Source organism: Rana temporaria, chromosome 4 (genome assembly GCF_905171775.1).
Source record: "Rana temporaria chromosome 4, aRanTem1.1, whole genome shotgun sequence".
NCBI lineage: Eukaryota > Metazoa > Chordata > Amphibia > Anura > Ranidae > Rana > Rana temporaria.
In genome coordinates this window covers 245,807,741-245,829,678 of record NC_053492.1, presented here as the reverse complement: position 1 = coordinate 245,829,678, position 21,938 = coordinate 245,807,741, and the positions used below count along the sequence as shown (strand labels likewise).

Sequence of the window (21,938 nt, the reverse complement as noted above, 5' to 3'; positions counted from 1 at the left end):
TTTACATACTACACCATGAGGGGCACTCCTCTTTTTTATGAGCCATTATAGGAGAGATACAGACCCCACTGGTACATTCAAGGCACTCGGCGACTGGTAAACAGACGTGTGAAAGGAGTGGTTATCCTGGGAATGAACCAAAGGCATTTTGATTGATTGAGATCTGGTGAGTGGCCATTTCTAACGGTGACGGGAATATCACAGAACATAGTGTCAATATCACAGCAAGTGGTGTCATATCACAGAAAGTGGTGTCATTATCACAGAAAAGTGTCGCTATCATTGCTGTATGACATAACTCTACGGGAAAAGCACTTTAAAGGAACACTAAAACTACCACAGCAGGACTTTAATGAACTGAATTGTTTTTTATATAATATATTATTTCATATATATTTTTCTGGTTTGTGTAAACTTGTTTGCCTAGGATGGGCAGTCACAAATATTGAATAATGGCACTTAAGCACTGTGGGCCAGATTCACAAAAGAGATGCGACGGCATATCTCCTGATACGCTGTCGTATCTCTGTTTTAGGGGCTTCCTAACTATGCGACTGATTCATAGAATCAGTTACGCATAGTTTGCCCTAAGATCCGACAGGTGTAATTGTTTTACACTGTCGGATCTTAGGATGCAATACCACGGCCGCCGCTTGGGGGAGTTTGCGTCGTAAACCAGCGTCGGGTATGCAAATTAGTACTTACGGCGATCCGCGATGGTTTTTCGCATTCGCTACGTCGCTGCTAGTCTAGTTTTCCGTCGCAAAGTTAGTCGTCGTTTTAGCTGCCCTAACTTTATACAGCCCATGTTAAAGTATGGCCGTCGTTCCCGCATCGAAACTAAAACATTTTTTTTCTTGCGTAAGATGTCCGGGAATACGAAAGTACGCTACGCACGTTGCCGTTCGAAAAAATGACATCACTTTGTGCAAAGCACGGCGGGAAATTCAAAAGTGAGCATGCGCAGTAGGTCCGGCGCGGGAGCGCGCCTAAATTAAATGGCACACGCCCCTTTGAATTACGCGGGCTTACGCCGGAGGCCGCCGGCGTAGGTTTCATTGCAAGTGCTTTGTGAATCAGGCACTTGCGATGAAAACTTGCGGCGGTGTAACGTATCTACAATACATTACGCCGCCACACTTTTACGTGAATCTGGCCCTGTATGAGCACTATGGTATAAAGGTATAGATAGACTTACGCAAGTTGCATATAGGTCTATGTTTTTGTGGAGTGCACTTATATCACCCATGAGAAGAATTTTAGCACTTTTTTTGTATTTAAATAGAGGTGTTACTCATTGAGCATTAGTAATTTAATCCGAACCTAGCAATAGGTGGTGATAACTAAAGGAAAAAATAGGGGAGAGCAATTCTCTTATCACGCATTGTTGTAGACTCCGCCTGCATTGCATTGACTATTACCTATAATTGATCAATGCTAATGTGCCTGTTATGGTCTTTGCTCTTTAAATGGAAAACTTTAATAAACATATTGAAACAGAGATCCAAATATTCTATAATAGTATAGAAAGATTTTAGATGTATACGTTGTGGTATGAAATAGTCACAAGACGTAAACCAGCCGAAATGCTTATAGGTTCTTATCTTCATGGAGTGTGCTGAAGGAGAAAGATGAGAACCCAGAGAGACTTCATTATGTTGCCAGAAGCTACTTATTACAACAATTCACAGAACAACACTGGTTACTTTTGCATCTGTCTAAATATGACATTGAGTTAGATATTCAGAAGTAAAAGGGAATCTTCAGGGGCTATTTTTATATAATTTTATTCTGCTTCTCCCTTCTTTAAAATTCTTACTGATTGAGACATTACATATCACTCTGATTGCTGCTAACTTAATTATTTCTTATCAGTTGAGGATTTAAAACATGCTGATATAACTAGCATCAATTATTAAATAAGATGGAATGATCTGTACATGGGGAAAGGATTGATTTTCAGTCATGCTGATACTTTACTATTTTGTCAAAGTGAGTTAAAATATGTATTTTATAGAATAATAAAACAAAAAGCAAAGACCATTGTCATTTTTGCATTATGTATCCATATATAATATACTTCAGCCAAAAGTACAATTTGTACTTAAGTGCCATAATAGGTTAATAGCAGGAAAATACAACATATGTATTATTTTCCTGCCCAATCACAGAAGTCTTTCATTATGTTATTATGTTAATTCATTTAAAAAATAAAAAGGCTTCTGTGAATGGGTTCCCATCTAAATTGGCCCTAGAATGTGTATGTATGAATGTGAGTTAGGGACCTTAGGTTTTAAGTTATTTGAGGGCAGGGATTGATGTGAATTTACAATACAGTGCCTTGAATAAGTATTTATACCCCTTGAACTTTTCCATATTTTGTCATGTTACAACCAAAAACATGAACTTGAGACTGGGGCAGAGGTTCCCCTTCCAGCAGGACAACGACCCTAAACATACAGCCAGAGCTACAATGGAATGGTTTAGATCAAAGTATATTCATGTGTTAGAATGGCCCAGTCAAAGTCCAGACCTAAATCCAATCGAGAATCAGTGGCAAGACTTGAGAATTGCTGTGCACAGATGCTCTCAATCCAATCTGAGTTTTAGCTATTTTGCAAAGAAGAATGGGCAAAAAATTCATCCTCTAGATGTGCAAAGCTGGTAGAAGCGAAAGATGGTTCTACAAAGTATTGTACAGGGAGGCTGAATACAAATGCACGCCAAACTTTTCAGATATTTATTTGTAAAAAAAAAAATGTTAAAACCATGTATAATTTTCCTTCCACTTTACAATTATGTGCCACTTTGTGCTGGTCTATCACATACAATCCCAATAAAATACATGTACTGTTTTGGTTGTAACATGACAATATATGGAAAATTTCAAGGGGTATGAATACTTTTTCAAGCTACTGTATATTTGTAAAGTATTGCATAAAATTGTTGGCACTACATAAATACCTGTAATACATAAATAAATAAATGGAGGAGAGGGGTGAGCATAACTGATCTGTGTGCTTCTCTGCTCTCGCAGACCAGAATTTAACCTTGGCAGAGCCCTAAACCTGGCAGATGTAATTATTAGAGAAAAGTCCAGGAGATGTCATGCACCTCTTTGGACATTACTCACAGAGTGCCTGCATTCCTGAATGTTAGCTTTAAAAGGAAAATGAATAGATCACTTTGTTTGCGAAAAGCAGCTTAGTTAAACCTGAATTCGGAAATCTAAGGCCTCGTACAGACGAGCGGACATGTCCGATGAAAACGGTCCGCGGACCGTTTTCATCGAACATGTCCGCTGGGAGATTTCGGTCTGATGGCTGTACACACCATCAAACCGAAATCCCCGTGGACAGAGAACGCGGTGACGTAGACGACACCGACGTTCTCTATCGCGCAAGTTTAATGCTTCCACGCATGCGTCGAATCAATTCGACGCATGCGCAGGATTTCGGTCCGCTGGTTAGACGTACTAACCAGCGGACATGTCCGACGGACAGCTTTCCAGCTGACATGTTTCTTAGCGTGCTAAGAAACATTTGTCCGCTGGAAATCTGTCCGCTAGCCTGTACACATGATCGGATCTGTCCGCTGAAACTGGTCCGCGGATTAAACTAAATATTGTGTTTGCCAACCGTCATTGACTTCCAGGATGTATAAAGACATGATGGCTAACCAGCTATAATTCCAGGAGGCTCCTACAGAATCTAAGCCTCAGAGGAACAATCAAATTATTAAAGAAGGGTACCACAGTGTTTTCTGTGTTTTTCTGCCGGTATCTACTTAAAATAATTCTACACTGAGAGAAGAGCCATACATCTCAATAATCTCAATAATAACAACTGCAACACACCTGCCAGATTCCCCTCAAAAAGAGGGAGCATACTTTAAATTATTATCTCCAAAACACTTTAAAAACTACAGGATTAAATTCCTTGCCTAAATGTAAACAGCTGATGGCAGTAAAGCAATTGTTTTATTTTTCATTTCAAATCAAAGGGAGCTAAATCTTAGAAATCAGTAATGGCACTTTTATAGAGTAATAGGCAAGGCATTTTCAGCACGTTTTGCGGCGGTCAGTGCCGTTTGTGGGCGGGCCGGTTTGCTGGGTGGCTTAGTGTGTGTGTGAGAGTGAGAAAGCAGGTTCCGTGTGAGCGTGCAGCTGGCCAATCAGCTAGCAGGGGGCGGGCAGTATTTTCCGCCCTCACTGTGCATGCAGCGTGGGCAGCAGAGTGTAACAGGAGCTTTGCGCGCCTGTTACTTTCTATAATGCGTTCCACCCTGGAACGCATTACAGCGACCGTGCGATAATGTCATCGTGTGGCGCCCCATGCGTTCCCCCGCTCCTTTTTGAATTAGTGCTTATGCATTACAGCTGGCCCTATCCTTTAAACAGAGCGGTGTGCCTCCTGCACACCCTTCTATTATTGTCAGCCGTAGCTCGGCCACGCTACAGATACCGGTGCCATCGCTCCCTATGCTGCAACACCGCTCCAGACAACTACTACTTTGGTGCTGTTGCACCTACCGCAACACAGACCCATTGCTGGGGACAACCTTTGAGGCCTTCTTGCTGAACACCCTACAGCACGGAATCCCTATTTTCCTACACTGAAGCCTGCAAACGGATAATTAGCTATTGTATCACTTGTAGTGCTATAGGAAGATCTGCTGCTTATGTTAATACATTTGTTGTTACTTAATATTCCTTGTGGATATCAACATACTATTTGGGATACACTGCTGTGCTAAGGACTGTTTGCTAAGGAATACCTTAAAGGGTCAGCTACCCACAAATTACCTGAGCTATATTTACCTCTAATGTGCAACTTTTATTACCTGTGCAATATTCACCTCCTATATGCAACTATAATTATCTGAGCTATATTGCGTCCTATATGCAACTATAATTATCTGAGCTATATTGCCTCTTATATGCAACTACTATTACCTGAGATATATTGCCTCTCATACGCAACTACTGGTTGTCACTACAACTCCTATTTACTACGAGCTTGACATAAGTGCAAATCTCTTCTAGGCCTTGTCCTAATTGTTGAACATGTTCGCTCTAACTTTTCTATTCTAGGGGTTGATGGTATTTCATACCAACTCCCTTAGTGACCTAATACATGCTCATAGTGATACGATGTAGAGAACCCCCTAACTTCTGTTTGTGTGGAGTGACTCCTGGGGTCCGGTACTGATAATCACTTGCATATAGAGGTGTATTGGAATCTTGATCTCTAAAGTATATTATATAATTTTAAATGCTAAGTTCTGGTCGTATGTTGAAATGCGTCCATCCTTAGTAGCTCAACGCCTTTCTTTATGTGACAGAGAGATGATGTAGAGATCCCCCAAACTCCTGTTTGTGTGGAGTGACGCCTGCGGCCCAATACTGAGTTGTCACATAGAGAAGCGCATTGAAATCCTTGCTAACCGCAGTTGTGGTTCACTCCGTTCACCAGTGTTGTTACACAGAGAGATTACATAATCTCTCTGCTGCCTGACTCTGGGACAGCAAGAAACAAGCAAAACACCACCTTAGCAGGCAAGTGACAATCCGCAACATGTGACAGGTAATGTGGCAAGTGACAATCCGCAATGTGTGGCAAGTGACAATCTGTATCTGGTGGCAGGTGACGGTGGAAAGTGACACGCTCAGGGCTCTCACTGATTCTGCATTATGGTGAGTTGAACCATTTAATTTTATATTACAATGTAATAATAGAAATAATGCACTTCAATCATCCTGACACCATAACAACCATGGTGCCGTGATGATTGAAGCACCAACACCAGTCATTGCCCCGACAAATTGCCCACAAAAAAAAGTATTTTCTGGCAGTGCCCCTCCCGAGGCAAGACTCTGGATCCGCCCCTGGGCTGGGTACTGCCCTGGAGGACATCACCAAAGAAAAAAAAAAAAACAGTTAAAAGAGAACAGCAATTTTAACCACTTCAGCCCCTGAAGGTTTTACCCCCTTAATGACCATAGCATTTTTTGTGATACGGGAATTAATAAAATAAAATGTTTTCCTCAGTTTAGGCCAATATGTATTCTTCTACATATTTTTGGAAAAACAAAATCGCAATAAGCGTATTTGATTGGTTTGCTCAAAAGTTATAGCATCTACAAAATAGGGGATAGTTTTATGGGATTTTTATTTAAATTTTTTTACTAGTAATGGCAGCGATCTGTGATTTTTATTGTGACCGTGACATTGCGACTGACATATCGGACACTTTTGACACGTTTTTGGGACCATTCACATTTATACAGCGATTAGTGCTATAAAACTGCACTGATTACTGTGTAAATGTGACTGGCAGGGAAGGGGTTAACACTAGGGTCGCTGAAGGGGTTAAATATGTTCCCTGGGAGTGATTCTAACTGTAGGGGCGGGGACTCACAAGGGGAGGAGACCGATCTGTGTTCCTCTGTACTGGGAACACATATCGGTCTCCTCACCTCTGACAGGACATGGATCTGTGTGTTTACACACGCACATCCATGGTTCTGGATGATAAATATAAAATATTAACCTGTATTGAGTTAATAAATAACAAATATTTGTCATTTTTACATTGCGCCTTTTTGCATATTTGCGCAAATAGTTATCAAACCAATATATTCGCAAAAAATACACTAAAACCATTATTAGCAGATAAAAACACAGCAAAGTTTACAAAATTCATGCAAAATCCCTACTAAATATAAAAGCTCAATCTGTATAGAGTTAATAAATAACAAAAAATATATCATTTTTACATTGCGCCTTTTTGCAAAATGGTGAAAAATCGAACGTACGCAAAAATGTAAATATCCAAATTTCTCAAAAAATTGGAAGGTTTTCATTTTTCCCTTACAGCTTTCAGAATTTGTGAAAAACCCCAAAACCATATATTTTCTGAAAGATCGTGACCTCTAGAATAAAAAGAAGGTGCTACAGATTTTTGAGACCCTACGGTTTTTGGGCAAATGTTTATCAAACCAATGTATGCATAGCATAGCATAGCCCTGGGGAAAAAAGAAAACTAAAAGACGGCTTTTCGGAAATCTTCCATTTGCAAATTTAAAAAAAATATGAACATGGGAAATTTATGAAAATTAGTTTTTTTGCTTTTTCGAACATTTTCAATTTTAAAATTACAAAAAAAGCAAATTATAGAATGAAATACATTTTTTTTTCAACAGTGCACATGCCATAGGAGGAACTATGCTTAAAATTCTCATGCCAAGCTGCTCTCATGTTTTTCCCATTGTATTTTCTTCTATTGCTGAACGAGTGAAGGTAGAATTCTGGCTGTTTTGGTTTTGGAAACTATGAAGTGTCTCCCCCACATTTGTATCTGAATGTTTGTATGTAGTAATGTGAATATGTTCAACCTTACCTCTGCGGCGTCGCAGCTGTTGTATTTTTGAAGGAACTGGAAAAGTAAGGGTTACAGAGGGTTTTGTTTAAATCTGTTTTGAAAGAATGTCATTGACAATTTACCAATGTACAGTAATTTCATTTTTTGTTTACCATTCTTTGCAGGTTAAATATGAAGGATAGAGTAATGATTTTTGCTTATAAGTATTTTTCAGGTCCAACGAGTTTCTGGAAGTGTTTGTACATAGAGAGCAGATGTATGTAGACAGCTGTACACATGGATAAATACACAAGTCTAAGGAGGTTAAAGTATCATGGGCTATTTCATTGTTTCTTTTTTCCTGCACCACGCATTTCTTCCTTCAGTCTGTAATGAGGAAGAACGTGGGGGGTGTAGCACTACCCCCGGAAGAGCTGCTGGTTTGTTTTGGGTGGCACATTTACCTTGTGGCTCTTCCGAATTCCAAGGGGTGAATGGTGCATATAGCAGAAGTAAAGGAATGTCCACAACAAGTGTCTTTTGCTGTGCTCTTTATTACCCAGCCGGGTAAAAACAAATAACTTGTGGTGAGGAAAGTAGAGTTGAAAGAAGGAAGGAGAATAGCAAATTCAGGCATAGCAATAGGGAAACAGTCCTGCTCCCAAGTGTAACACTTCTCTACGCCACTCCTGCTTGAGTAGGTATAGCGTACCTGGACAGGCCTCTCTCACTGACCTGGCAGCCAGAGTATTGCTTGAACCTTTGAGGAAAAGTCTCTGCCACAAACTCTACTTAGAATGAATGTCAGGGAGACACCTCTGCCACAGGCCCTCTCTGATTGCAGTTACGGAGGCAATCCTCCTTAGGTAAATTATGCCTGGATCTCCTTCTTAACATCGCCCAGGTACCGACTCACAGGTGATCCATGTACACATGTACTTCAGTGTCCGGCTACCTTGATCCCCAGTGGTTTGTCAAAATCTTTTTGCACTGCCAGCCTCTCATTGGCGCTCCTCAAACACACTCCCCACCGTATAGCTATACCTCTTGGGATCCTCAGAGGTGGGAACCCAGTCAATCACTGGGTCCCCTTCGCTGCTCAAATGCTCCAGACCAACATGGTCCCGGAGCCAGAAACACCACGTGACACGCACACCCCGGCCAGGTAGGCCATAACGCCGGGGCGCTGTGATGTGGTCACCTTAAAGGTGGGTGCCACACTGGACGAAGAAGACCCAGAACCAATGGCATCTGCCCCATGAATACCCTCCTCCAGCATGCACAGTGAGGCCCAACCCTCCTGACTGACTGCTGGGGAAAGAGCACCCAAACCTTGACTCCACTGCTACCATCTACTGCACTGGGGTGGGAAGAACACCCCAGTACAACCGAATGAGCCCACAGCACAGCCAAGCTGAGACAGAGACCCTGTTTTGAACATAACAATTTGGATCAGGCTAACTACACTCTGATCCCCTTTCTAAATTTAAATAGCACCAGTACTTTAAAGTAACCAGGCGCTACAGAGGGATAAATAAATGTAAGAATGACAGTTTTTCAAAATAATAACATTAACCTTTCTAATTCTAACCAAGTTTGTGCCAAGACTGTCTTTCTTTGATATAATTTGAATCGGCAAGCAGCAGTCTGGTGAAGTAGGTACCCATCCCAGATGCTAAGAACCTGTCTATGGTTCCAGGTATTACAGGCGATGGTAAGCCACTACAGGCAATGGTAAGCCACGCACAGGTTATGCAGTGACCACAGTCCCGATGTCTGGGTTATTGTCATGAGGTTTGTTTGGAGGTCAACTAAAACCAGGGTCGTACTATCCTCATCCGCTGTCACTTCCATTCTCAGTTGATGGGGTGGGTAACATGAACTTGACAGGGTTCAGGAGTCCCTCCTGGATCCTGACACGGTAATCAGTTTTCATTCTTTCCAACCAGGTGACTGGGTTGTGGAAAGAAGCTTGAGGGATGAGACCATGCCAGCCACTGCAAGAAGCGCATCAACCACACCAAAAAATTGAGTAGTATCTTCGTTTATTTGTATTTTTTTGTTTAGTAAATTTTAGCAAGGGTAACGATGAAAAGCATCCCAAGTTATTATTTAAAGTGTATTCTCTGACTAACTAAGAAAGTGAACAGGACCAATTGCGGTGTCTGTTCTGAGTCACCACCGAACTTTAGTCCCCAGCGATGACAGTGGTACATGCTATTTATGATGTTATTATTGGTATGAGGATTTTTGACAGTTTAGTGAAGACTCCAAACAGACACTTGTCAATGGAATTTGACGATACATTTCTAGAGGGGAAAATTGGTTATCGTTTTTATAGCTCTGCCTCTTGTCGGTTTGGGTATCCGGACAACTAGGTAGCCCACAAGTGTATAATTTTAGTTTGGTGTTTATGCAGATCTACAGCTTATAAGGTAATTCCCCCAATGCAAGAGGTTCATGCGTGATGGTGAAGCTGTCCCAGCATCTTATGTCGCGGCCGATCGCAAAGGATCTGATGGCGCAAGAGAAATTAAGAATGACAGGGACAGCTAGAAGGGAATTGTTAACCAACCCTGACCAGGTCTGGGCATGGTTTCCTACATGTACAAGGTGGGTGGGGGGGGGGGGCTTGAGCTTATGATATGATTGAACGATTCTCATCCATTGAGGATGGGATGTTTCATTTAAGTGTTGAAGCTACAAGGAATTTCCCACAGTCCAGGGGGGGTTTCTGGGAATTCATAAGTAAAGATTGTTATACCTGGATCGAGGATACTGGTGACAGAGTTCAGGCCCATATGGATAAGTTTTAGATCCCAGCAAGGCAAGGCCAGAGCAATAGCTAAGTGAAGGTTTGGAATCCTTTGAAGGGTCTGGGAAATTTTGGGAATTTAATTTTTATTTTACAGCAGATCATGGTTAATGGAAGTGAGAATATATATACACATGACGTTTTGATTTCTATTTTTTTCTATGTCGTGATGAGTGCTCCTGTTGCCTGATTGGACGCGTGACCAGAGCCCGAGCAGATGACCACTGTAACAGGAAGGCCCGTGGAATCCAGAAACTCTTACAAAGTATAAACCAGGAAATAATGGACATATCTTGGATTGCTTTAACATGGGTCTGTAATTCACAATATATTCCAGGAGATCTGGAAGAACTATTTACAGGTTGTTGATTCTGAACTCAACAGGTTAATTGAAAGAGTGACTCATTCAATGTGGGAACACAGACTGTTAGGTGTTAATGTCGTCTGCTACTGTGATGTAAATGAATGTAGGATGGCTCCTAAGTCCTTTTCATTGTGGTGTGCTAATTGACACTGTATTGCGTGAAGGAGTCCTGTGATAAATGTGTATTGCAAGTTAACAGACAGTCTAAAGGTCTGTTGATGATAAATGGGTATTGTGTGGCAGGTTAGAGGAGCCGTGATGTCTACCTTGAAGGGTCATGTCTCGTAGTCACCTTATCTGGGTAAATGATTAGTTAATTAGCTCTGTAAATTAGCTATGTAAATTATGCCAGAGTTGGTGTCAGAATGTCTGACTAAAAGATTTGTATTGAGGGGGCTTGTTAGGAACAATTGTATAATGTTGTGGGTGGAGTTGAGTCATTGTTCATTTTGGTTACTAACTGTATATAAGAGCCAGATTTTCTCATTAAAGACTCTATTCATTTTGAACCTCAAACAGAGCTGTGTTCCATTACTGGGGGAATTCGTATGGGTCGTGTTCACCGGATTGTGGAGTGTCGATAGCTGTCTTGGGTTCAGAATGGAATATCTTAAACGGCGTTAACCCCTGTCCCATTTGGTGTTCCGTTACAACCACGTCTTCCTTGATGAGACGCCCCGAATCCAGACCCACATACAAGACAGAGGATCCCAGACCAATTTGCGATTACTACAGCTCACCATGTTGTGTCCTCCTTATAAGTCATGCTCGTGAAGAACAGAGGGGCATATCCTCAAAAAACAGGCTTAACTTAAATATTCCGATTTAAGTTACACCGCCGCAAAATTTCTACCTAAGTGCCCGATCCACAAAGCACTTACCTAGAAATTTTGAGTGGAGTAACTTAAATCGGGCCGGCGCAAGGCGTTCCTCATCATCAGGGGGCGAATCCCATTTAAATGAGGCACGCGCCGGCCGTACTGCGCATGCTCGTGACGTCATTTTCCCGACGGGCATAGTGCGAAATTACGTTACGTCGGGCTTTGTGGATCGCGACGGGTCAATAAAGTTGCGTCGGGAAAAAAAAAAGATACGGCGGCAAAAATCGAAAAAAAAGCGCGGCGCGAGGAAGAAGGGTCTGCTTTAACATGGCGTAAACAGTTTACACTTTGTAAAAGCAGCCCTAATTTTGCACTTGCAAACTAAAACTTACGGCGACAAAACGAAGCGTAATAGCTTCGTGGATCGCCGTAAGTCCTAATTTGCATACCCGAAGCAGCATTTCGACGCGAAATGCCCCCAGCGGCGGATGCGGTACTGCATCCTAAGATCCGGCAGTGTAATTCAATTACACCTGTCGGATCTTCGTCCTAACTATGGGAAACTGATTCTGTGGATCAGTTCCATAGTTAGGACAAGGGATACGATGGAGTAACAGCAGTTACTCCGTCGTATCTCTTTTGTGGATATGCCCCATTGTCTACATGTCAAGCGGTGTTTTCCTTTTTATGGACTCAAATGGACTGTAAGGACTGATTCATTTCCAGGTGTAAGAAGGAGATCAAGTTTCATCGAGGGACATGTGTGAGCATATGACAAAAAAGGGAGGAGCTGTTGTGGAAATTTCAAGATGTATTTAAAATGTATTGTCATAGTGTCACCCAGTCATAGTGTCACATAGTGTCTCTTGGAAGTCACCACACCCGCCGACCATTGACTTGTGGCTCAAAAAGGTGGATGACATTATTCAGATGGAGGCCCTAATCCTAACTAGTCAAGATAGGCAGGAAACATACTCCAAAAGGTCGAAAATATGGAATGTTTTTAAATATTCAGACGAAGGACACATCCTCAGAGGAGGTGATCCATTAATCTCACAGCTTGATCTTTTTTCGCTCAACTTCAAAGACCCCCCATACTAACATGCATGATACACATTTAGGCAACAGCAACTACTAGGCGGACGCCTGGATCCATGTTCGTGAACTCCCACCCCTTTCCCCTCACCTCCCCCACCTGTTAAATCCCCTCTATGGGCCAGATCCACAGTCAGCGGCGCATTATTCCGCCAGGCGTAGCGTATCTAAGATACACTACGCCGCCATAACTTACTTTTTCTTTTTCGAATCCTCAAAGAATCAGCGCCGTAAGTTACGGCGGCGTAGTGTACCTTTGGCGGCGTAAGGGCGCACAATTCAAATCGTGATGGGGGCGTGTTTTATGTAAATACGTCGTGACCCGACATAAATGACGTTTTTTTTAACTGCGCATGCGCCGTCCGTGGGGGTATCCCAGTGCGCATGTTCGAAATTAAACCGGAACAAGCCAATGCTTACGACGGTGACATCATTCTATGAAAATCCCTATTCGCGAACGACTTATGCAAACGACGTAAAAAATTCAAAATTGGACGCGGGAACGACGGCCATACTTAACATTGAGTACGCCTCATTATAGCAGCTATAACTATACGCCGGAAAAAGCCGAACGCAAACGACGTAAAAAAAAGCGCCGGCCGGACGTATGTTTGTGGATCGCCGTATCTAGAGTATCTTTGCATACTCGACATAATTGGACGGAAACGCCACCTAGCGGCCGGCGGAAAAATACACCTACGATCCGACGGCGTACTAAGACGTACGCCTGTCGGATCGATCCCTCATTCCGTCGCATCTTGTTTTGTGGATACAAAACAAAGATACGACGCGGGAACTTTGAAATTACGCGGCGTATCAATAGATACGCCGGCGTAATTTCTTTGTGGATCTGCCCCTATCTTTTTTTCTATTTTCTTCTGCACTTTAGGGCATTGCCCATTTTCTAATAATCTCTATTCTCTGTTTCTGGTAAAAAAATATTTGGAAAATGAATGGGAACTGGGCTACGATATTTTGGCTCATTTCTTTCGAACACATGAGACAATAATATGGATAGATGGACATGCCACTGTCCACATATGGACCATCACCATGAAGAGATCTATTCAAGGACATTACTACACCTTGGGGTGTAGGTTTCATCCTACATCACTATTTCCAATGTTGTGTGATCCATGCATATGTAACTTTACTTGTGCCAATGTTATTTTGATTATTTTGTTACTGTGGTCTTTGTAGACCGGTTTCCTGCTATAAATAATTTTTTTTTAAAAAAAAAGCTTAACCTCTATGGACTTTAAAATGTACAAATAGTTGTTAATTATTAATTGTGCCTTTTTGCAAAATGGTGGAAAATGAACAAACACAAAAAAAGAACATGACCTCTGAGAATAAAAATAAGGTTCTACTGATTTCTTAGGCCCCATGGTATTTGCGCAAAGGTTTATAAAAACCTAAAAATACACGAAAACCAATATTGGCAGATAAAAACACAGCTAATGTTATAAAATTCCAACAAATTTTCAGCTAAATATAAAAGCTTAACCTGTATTGAGTTAATACATAACAAATATTTGTAATATACAAATTTCTCAAAAAATCTAAATGTTTTCTATTTTCATTAACAGTATTCAGAATTCAGAATTTGTGAAAACCATGGGTCGGATTCATAAAGAAGATACGACGGCGTATCTCGTGATACGACGGCGTATCTCTGAGTCCGGCCGGTCGTATCTATGCGCCTGATTCATAGAATCAGGTTACGCATAGATCTCCCTAAGATCCGACAGGTGTAAGTGACTTACACCGTCGGATCTTAGGCTGCAATTCTAGGCCGGCCGTTAGGTGGCGATTCCATTGCGGTCAGCGTAGAATATGCAAATGAGTCGTTACGCCGATTCAGGAACGTACGCTTGCCCGTCGCAGTAAATTTACGCCGTTTCCGTAAGAGATATGCGGCGTAAAGATAATGCTGCCCCCTAGGTGGCGTAGCCAATGTTAAGTATGGCCGTCGTTCCCGCGTCGAAATTTGAAAATTTAACGTCGTTTGCGTAAGTCGTCCGTGAATGGCGCTGGACGCCATTTACATTAACGTCGAAACCAATGACGTCCTTGCGACGTCATTTAGCGCAATGCACGTTGGGAAATTTTAGGGACGGCACATGCGCAGTACGATCGGTGCATGAACGTGCCTAATTTAAATGAACCACGCCCCCTACCCGGATCATTTGAATTAGGCGGGCTTGCGCTGGAGGATTTACGCTACGCCGCCGCAACTTTTACAGGCAAGTGCTTTGTGAATCAAGCACTTGCCCGTAAAACTTGTGGTGGCATAACGTAAATGAGATACGTTACGCCGCCGCCGAGATGCGGCGATTCTACCTGAATCTGGCCCCATATATTTTCTGAAAGCATAGGACCAGTAGAATAAAAAAGAAGGGGCAACTGATTTCTAAGGCCCCACGATATTTGGGCAAATGTTTACCAAAGCAATATTTTCACAAAAAATACATAAAATTAGGGATGAGCCCGATGTTCGAGTCGAATGTAAGTTCGACTCGAACATCGGGTGTTCGCCTGTTTGCCAAATAGCGAAAAATTTGCGGTGTTCGCAGTAAACTGAAAGTCGCAGAACACTGTTTAAAAGTCTATGGGAGATTAACATGAAAAATCAAAAGTGCTAATTTTAAAGGCTTATATGCATGGTTTTGTCTTAAACAGTGTCCCAGGGGACATGTATCAATGCAAAAAAAGTTTTAAAAACTGCATTTTTTCTGGGAGCTTTTTGTCTGTGCCGAGACCCGACAATTCATTACAGCCACGAGTAGTTTTAAATGACTTTTTTTCCTTTAGTGAAACAATAAACGTGAACTATTCCTTTAAAATTCATGCCTGGGGGGTGTCTATAGTATGTCTGTAAATTGGACAATTTGTTTCTGTGTTTAGAACAGTCCCACAGCAAAATTACATTTCTAAAAGGAAAAAAAGTAATTTAAAAACTACTCGCGGCTATAATGAATTGTCAGGTCTCTGCAATACAGAAAAATGAAATTTAAAAAAATGGCATGGGTCCCCCCCAGTCCATTACCAGGCCCTTTGGGTCTGGTATGGATATATATATATATATATATATATATATATATATGTGTGTGAATATACCCAGAACCAAAATTTAGAAAAAAATTGCGTGGGGGTCCCCCAAATTCCATACCAGGCCCTTCAGGTCTGGTATGTATATTAAGGAGAACCCTGCGCCATTTTTTTTTAAATGGCATAGGAGCCCCCCTCAAAATCCATACCAGACCCTTCAGGTCTGTGCGCAACCTGGCAGGCTGCAAGAAAAATGGGGGGACGAGAGAGCGCCCTCCACCCCAAAGCACCTTGTCACCATGTTGATGGGGACAAGGGCCTCATCCCCACAACCCTTGCCCAGTGGTTGTGGCGGTCTGCGGGTGGGGGGCTTATCGGAATCTGGAAGCCACCTTTAATCGCTGGACTTTTTTATATTTTTATTCTTTAATAAAGGACTTGTCCCGAAGTGTCTCCTGTCTTTTTTTACAGTTTTGGACACTTTTTTGGGTGAAATGGTAGGGGTACAATGTACCTGTTACCAATTCACATAGGGGGACGGGATCTGGTGGTCTCTGTGATGGGTGGCACCCCCCTTAGCAATAAAAGAGCTGTCACACTGGGAGAGCGTCATTTGGCCGGGCGCCTCCTATGGAGGCGGTATCGTTCATAGTGGGTTTTTTTCCCCGTATTTCTCTAAACTGGATAACATCGTTGGAACCTTTTTTTTTTTTTAAATAAAGGAATTGCTGCAAAATCAGTGTTGCCTCATAACATTCTCCCAGAAAGGCATACATTTCCAGCTAAGAGAACACATCTGCATCTCTCTTCATGTTGTCCTGAGGACACTGGCCTGATCCTGGTCATTCTTTACAGCAAGGCACTCTTTAGTAATGTATCCCATTTTATGATTATCTATAAACTCCTGTGACTAAATCTACCATTCCCAGAAACTTGCTTCTACCTTTTACCACTTGCCTACATGGCACTTTCACCCCTTCCTGCCCATGGCAGTTTTCAGCTTTCAGTGCTGTCGCATTTTGTATGACAACATGCACTACTGTACTCAAAGGTAATTTTATCATTTTGTTTGAGGTAGATAGAGCTTTCTTTTGGTAGTATTTAATCACAGCTGTTTTTTTTTTTGTTTGTTTTTTGCTAAAACATTGTTTTTCTTAGTTTCTCTTATAACATTTTGTAAATAAGTAATTTTTCTTCTTCAATGATGTGCGCTTATGAGAGTATACTGATGGGAGCTGATAGGCTGCACTGATGGGCACTGATGAGGCAGCACTGAAGGGCACTGATGATGAGGCATCAATGAGGCTGTACTGATATGCAGCACTGATGGGCGGCACCAGAAGGCATTCCTGATGGGCACAGAAGACATTCCTGATGGGCACTGACAGGCAGCGCTAATGGGCACTGATAGGCAGCACTGATGGGCACTAACAGACATCACTAATTGGCACTGACAGGCATCATAGATGGGCACTGATGGGGATGGGCACTGATGGGGATGCACTGATAATGAGGGCACTGATGATTAGTGCCCTGATTATTAGTGTAGCTTTCCCCTTTCTGGATTGCTGCTTACCAGCTCTCCTCATGCTTACACTATGATCAACTGTGATTGGATACAGCTATAGTAAAGTATAGTAAAATATAGTAAAGGGCTGCTGTAATTGGCCCTTTATCCTGGTATGTGATCATCTGTATCTGAAGGACACAGCTAACACAGAGCACTCCTGATGCATGCCCTGGGAGGAAGGAAGGATTCTCAGAGGATGTCAATAGATGTACATCTACCTAACATTCCTAGTAAATGAGTATGAACAATGGTCTGTGTACAATAGGAATACACTAAATGTCTTTTGCTTGATTTACAGCAGCTTTGTGATCTCCATAGGCAACCAGGGCTCCAGGCTCTATTCTACAAGTGATTGCAGGACATTGGGCAGTAGCATCATCTATAGGTGAAGTTCCTTCCTTCACAGACTTTCCTTCTTAGTTTTTGTGTTGTAATTGAGTGCTCTAGTTCAGACCTTCCTGACTGTTATGGAGCCCCCTCCACACGCCTACTTTCAGATTGCTTTTCTTTTCTTTTCCAATGTCCTCAAGTCTAGTGTCTCATTGTCAGCACATGGATGTGTTTACATCCTTTCTACCCTCCCCCCATTTCCTGAAAATATTACTTCCTGTTCCACTAGCCTCCATGAACCAGTCAAATTAGTTACTTAACCACTTCCATACAGGGCACTTATACACCTTCCCGCCCAGACCAATTTTTAGCTTTCAGTGCTGTTGCACTATGAATGACAATTGCGCGGTCATGCTACACTGTACCCAAACTGAGTTTTTATCATTTTGTACCCACAAATAGAGCTTTATTTTGGTGGTATTTTATCACCTCTGGGATTTTTATTTTCTACAAAAAAATAAAAAATGACCGAAAATTTAGAAAAAAAACTTTTTTGGTTTCTGTTATAAAACATTGTAAATAAGTACGTTTTCCCCTTCACTGATGGGCACTGATGGTACTGCACTGATGGGCACCAATAAGGCGGCACTGATGGGCACCGATGAGGTGGCACTGATGTGGTGGCATTGATGGGCACTGATGGGCACTAATATGTGGCACTGATGGGCGGCACGGATGGGCACTGATAGGCGGCACGGATAGGCGGCATGGATGGGCATGGATAGTCGGCACGGATAAGCGGCACAGATGGGCACGGATAGGCGGCATGGATGGGCACGGATAGGTGGCACGGATGGGCACGGGTAGGTGGCACGGATGGGCACGGGTAGGTGGCACGGATGGGCATAGATGAGCACTGATAGGTGGCACTATCGTATGTGTTGTACTAATGGATGCCAGTCAGTGCCAAACAATGCCTGCCAATCAGTGATTCTCATTGTGGGCACTGATTGGCATCCATTATTTGTGTCATTGTCATCCCTGGTGGTCTAGGGTGGCATACCTGTGTTTTGGTTTTGCATCCCTGGTGGTCTAGTGGCATCCCTGGTGGTCCAGTGGGCATCCCTGGTGGTCCAGTGGGCATCTTCGGGGGGGCTGTGCTGATAATCGATCAGCACAAACCCCCCCTGTCAGAGGAGCAGCCGATCGTCTCTCCTCTACTCGCGTCTGACAGACACGAGTGAGGATTACCGGCTTTTCCTGTTTACATCGTTATCAGCCGTAATTGGTCACAGCTGATCACGTGGTAAAGAGTCTCCGTGAGAGACTTTTTACCTAGATCGGTTTTGTGGGGTGTCAGACTGACACCCTGCAACAACGATCGCCGCGATGCGCGCCCCCGGGGGCGCGCAGCGGCTCAATATCCTGAGGACGTCATATGACGTCCACTCAGGATATTAACATATGAATAAAGCTCAGCTTCAAAAACAATATGTGGCAACTAACATTTATTATTCCATTTATTTATGCTATAAAATCTCTAATATAGCCATAATAACACATACTAGTGAGCTAACAAAGGACATGAAGATAGCAAAAGAGAGCATAGTGACAGAGCAATGAGCTTATTCATCTACTGCTTCTACTTTCAATGTCCAATTACAGGTTGAGGGAAAAAAAAGATCCACTAGTCTTAATTTACTACAGCCCAGAAAAAAACAAGTTTGCTGCCCTGCCACACAGGGCTATGCTGTGTGGCAGAACTGTGTAACTCTCTGGATTGTATGGACCAAAATATAAATCATTTGACAGGTAAAACAGCTTTCTTACATGCAGGAACTCACCCGCCCCCTCCTAGGCCACGCCCCATCCCCGCAGAACCGCCCATCCCCTAGAACCATGCCTTTAGAAGAAGCTTAGCCCAGTTTAGCAAAGAGACAGCCCAGTCGAGCAGAGACCACCCAGCCCAGTCCAGCAAAGAGACCGTCCAGCCCAGTCCAGCAAAGAGACCGTCCAGCCCAGTCCAGCAAAGAGACCGTCCAGCCCAGTCCAGCAAAGAGACCGTCCAGCCCAGTCCAGCAAAGAGACCGTCCAGCCCAGTCCAGCAAAGAGACCGTCCAGCCCAGTCCAGCAAAGAGACCGTCCAGCCCAGTCCAGCAAAGAGACCGTCCAGCCCAGTCCAGCAAAGAGACCGTCCAGCCCAGTCCAGCAAAGAGACCGTCCAGCCCAGTCCAGCAAAGAGACCGTCCAGCCCAGTCCAGCAAAGAGACCGTCCAGCCCAGTCCAGCAAAGAGACCGTCCAGCCCAGTCCAGCAAAGAGACCGTCCAGCCCAGTCCAGCAAAGAGACCGTCCAGCCCAGTCCAGCAAAGAGACCGTCCAGCCCAGTCCAGCAAAGAGACCGTCCAGCCCAGTCCAGCAAAGAGACCGTCCAGCCCAGTCCAGCAAAGAGACCGTCCAGCCCAGCCCAGCAAAGAAACAGCCCAGCCCAGCAAAGAAACAGCCCAGCCCAGCAAAGAAACAGCCCAGCCCAGCAAAGAAACAGCCCAGCCCAGCAAAGAAACAGCCCAGCCCAGCAAAGAAACAGCCCAGCCCAGCAAAGAAACAGCCCAGCCCAGCAAAGAAACAGCCCTGCTTAGCCCAGCAAAGAGACAGCCCTGCTTAGCCCAGCAAAGAGACAGCCCTGCTTAGTCCAGCAAAGAGACAGCCCTGCTTAGTCCAGCAAAGAGACAGCCCTGCTTAGTCCAGCAAAGAGACAGCCCAGCCCAGTCCACAAAAGAGACAGCCCATCCCAGTCCACCAAACAGACCGCCCAGCTTAGTCCAGCAAGAGACTGCCCACCTTAGTCAAGCAAAGAGATAGCCCTGCTTAGTCCAGCAAAGAGACAGCCCTGCTTAGTCCAGCAAAGAGACAAGCCCAGCCCAGTCCACCAAAGAGACAACCCAGCCCAGTCCACCAAAGAGACAGCCCAGCCTACCAAACAGACCGCCCAGCCCAGTCTACCAAACAGACCGCCCAGCTTAGTCCAGCAAAGAGACAGCTTGGTCCAGCAAGAGATTGCCCAGCTTAGCAAAGAGACCACCTAGCTTAGTCCAGCCAAGAGACCACCAAGGCCAGTCCAGTTCACAGACCACCCAGCCCAATCCACAGACCACCCAGCCCAGTCTGCAGCACCACCACATTAGCAGAATTTTGCTCACAGTCACAATAGTAACATACCAGTTTACATGACATGAGGGAGGCTAGTGAGGAGGACCGCCTGGCTACCTACCTGATCCACGATCAGATAGCGGGACACACAGTACCAAACCGATCTCCTGGACAGCACTGAGAGGCGGGGTAGAGCCGTGGAGTACACTCCACCTTCTGCTCTCACGTGCTGCAGCTATTTGATCCCCTCCGGGCAGTGGCAGTGCACAGCAGGTTACATACTGTAGAAGGAGGAGGAGGATCCGGGGGTACACAGGCTACGGGTGGAGTGCTCTGGCGGAGGTTCCCCCGCGTTTGATCCCTCAGTGGGCAGCAGGGCAGGGCGCAGGCTATACAACAAGGAGGAGAGGAGGGAAATTAATGCTCTGACAAAGGTGGCGAAACTGCTTTCCGGTGCGTTCCGCCAGAAAAAAAGCCCTGCTTACATGTACCGTATAGACTCGAGTATAAGCCAAGTTTTTCAGCACATTTCTTTGTGCTGCAAATGCCGCCCTCGGTTTATACTCACGTCACCTTTTTGTGCCTGATCTCCCGGACTTTGGCGACCTGGTACCAGCCTTGACACTTGGCACACATGTAGCCCCATTCTTCCTCTACACGTGTGCAAAGTTTGTTGTCTGGGAGACCTACGGCCGGGGAGCACCGATTTTTCAAAGCCTGGCACTCCTTCCATAGACTCCCACCTAAAACAGTCATTTCTCCTGTGATTTTGGGGACCTATTACTAGCCGGTAGTAGGTCCCTTGGACCCGGAACTTGGCACACATGTAGTTCCATTTTTTCTCTACAAGTGTGCAAAGTTTGTTGTCTAAGGGATCTACAGTTGGGGAGCACCGATTTTTCAAAGCATTGCACCCCTTCCATAGACTCCCATGTTAAACGTCAGTCTAGTCATGGACACAGTGAGGCATGGACACAGGCAAAGTGAGGCACAGTGAGGCATGCAGATGGATACCCTAGGCTTATACTCGAGTCAATTTAATAAGGTTTTCCATTTTTTGGGGGGAAAATTAGGTGCCTCAGCATATATTTGGGTCAGCTTATACTTGAGTATATACGGTTTTTCATTTGTGTATTTAGCTATTTTCTTAGAATTCAGCTTAAAAAAAATGATTTATAATGCAACATTTTTTAATATGTCAGCACTTTAAATACTAGATATAAGTTTACGTTACGTTTAATACTGTATATTATTCGTCTCCGTGATTTTGCATGTAGCATAGGCATAATGATTTCTAAAATGTTTAATGTCTGTAAAGTTTATGATTGTCAAAGGCATTACAAATATCCTGTCAGAAAATTCTCATAAAGCTTCCTTTTTTT

The 21,938-nt window shown here is 43.6% G+C and overlaps 1 long non-coding RNA gene across 1 annotated transcript in view; it reads right to left on the bottom strand.

The window, feature by feature from the left end:
• Positions 1–1,557: 1,557 nt before the first annotated feature.
• The window catches only part of LOC120937122, a 39,046-nt gene continuing 18,665 nt past the window's right edge, over positions 1,558–21,938 (bottom strand). The window contains exons 2-3 of the long non-coding RNA XR_005748677.1: positions 7,402–7,437; positions 1,558–1,618 (exon numbers count right to left, since the gene is read on the bottom strand). This is a non-coding gene — a long non-coding RNA (uncharacterized LOC120937122). The remainder of the gene's footprint in view (positions 1,619–7,401; positions 7,438–21,938) is intronic.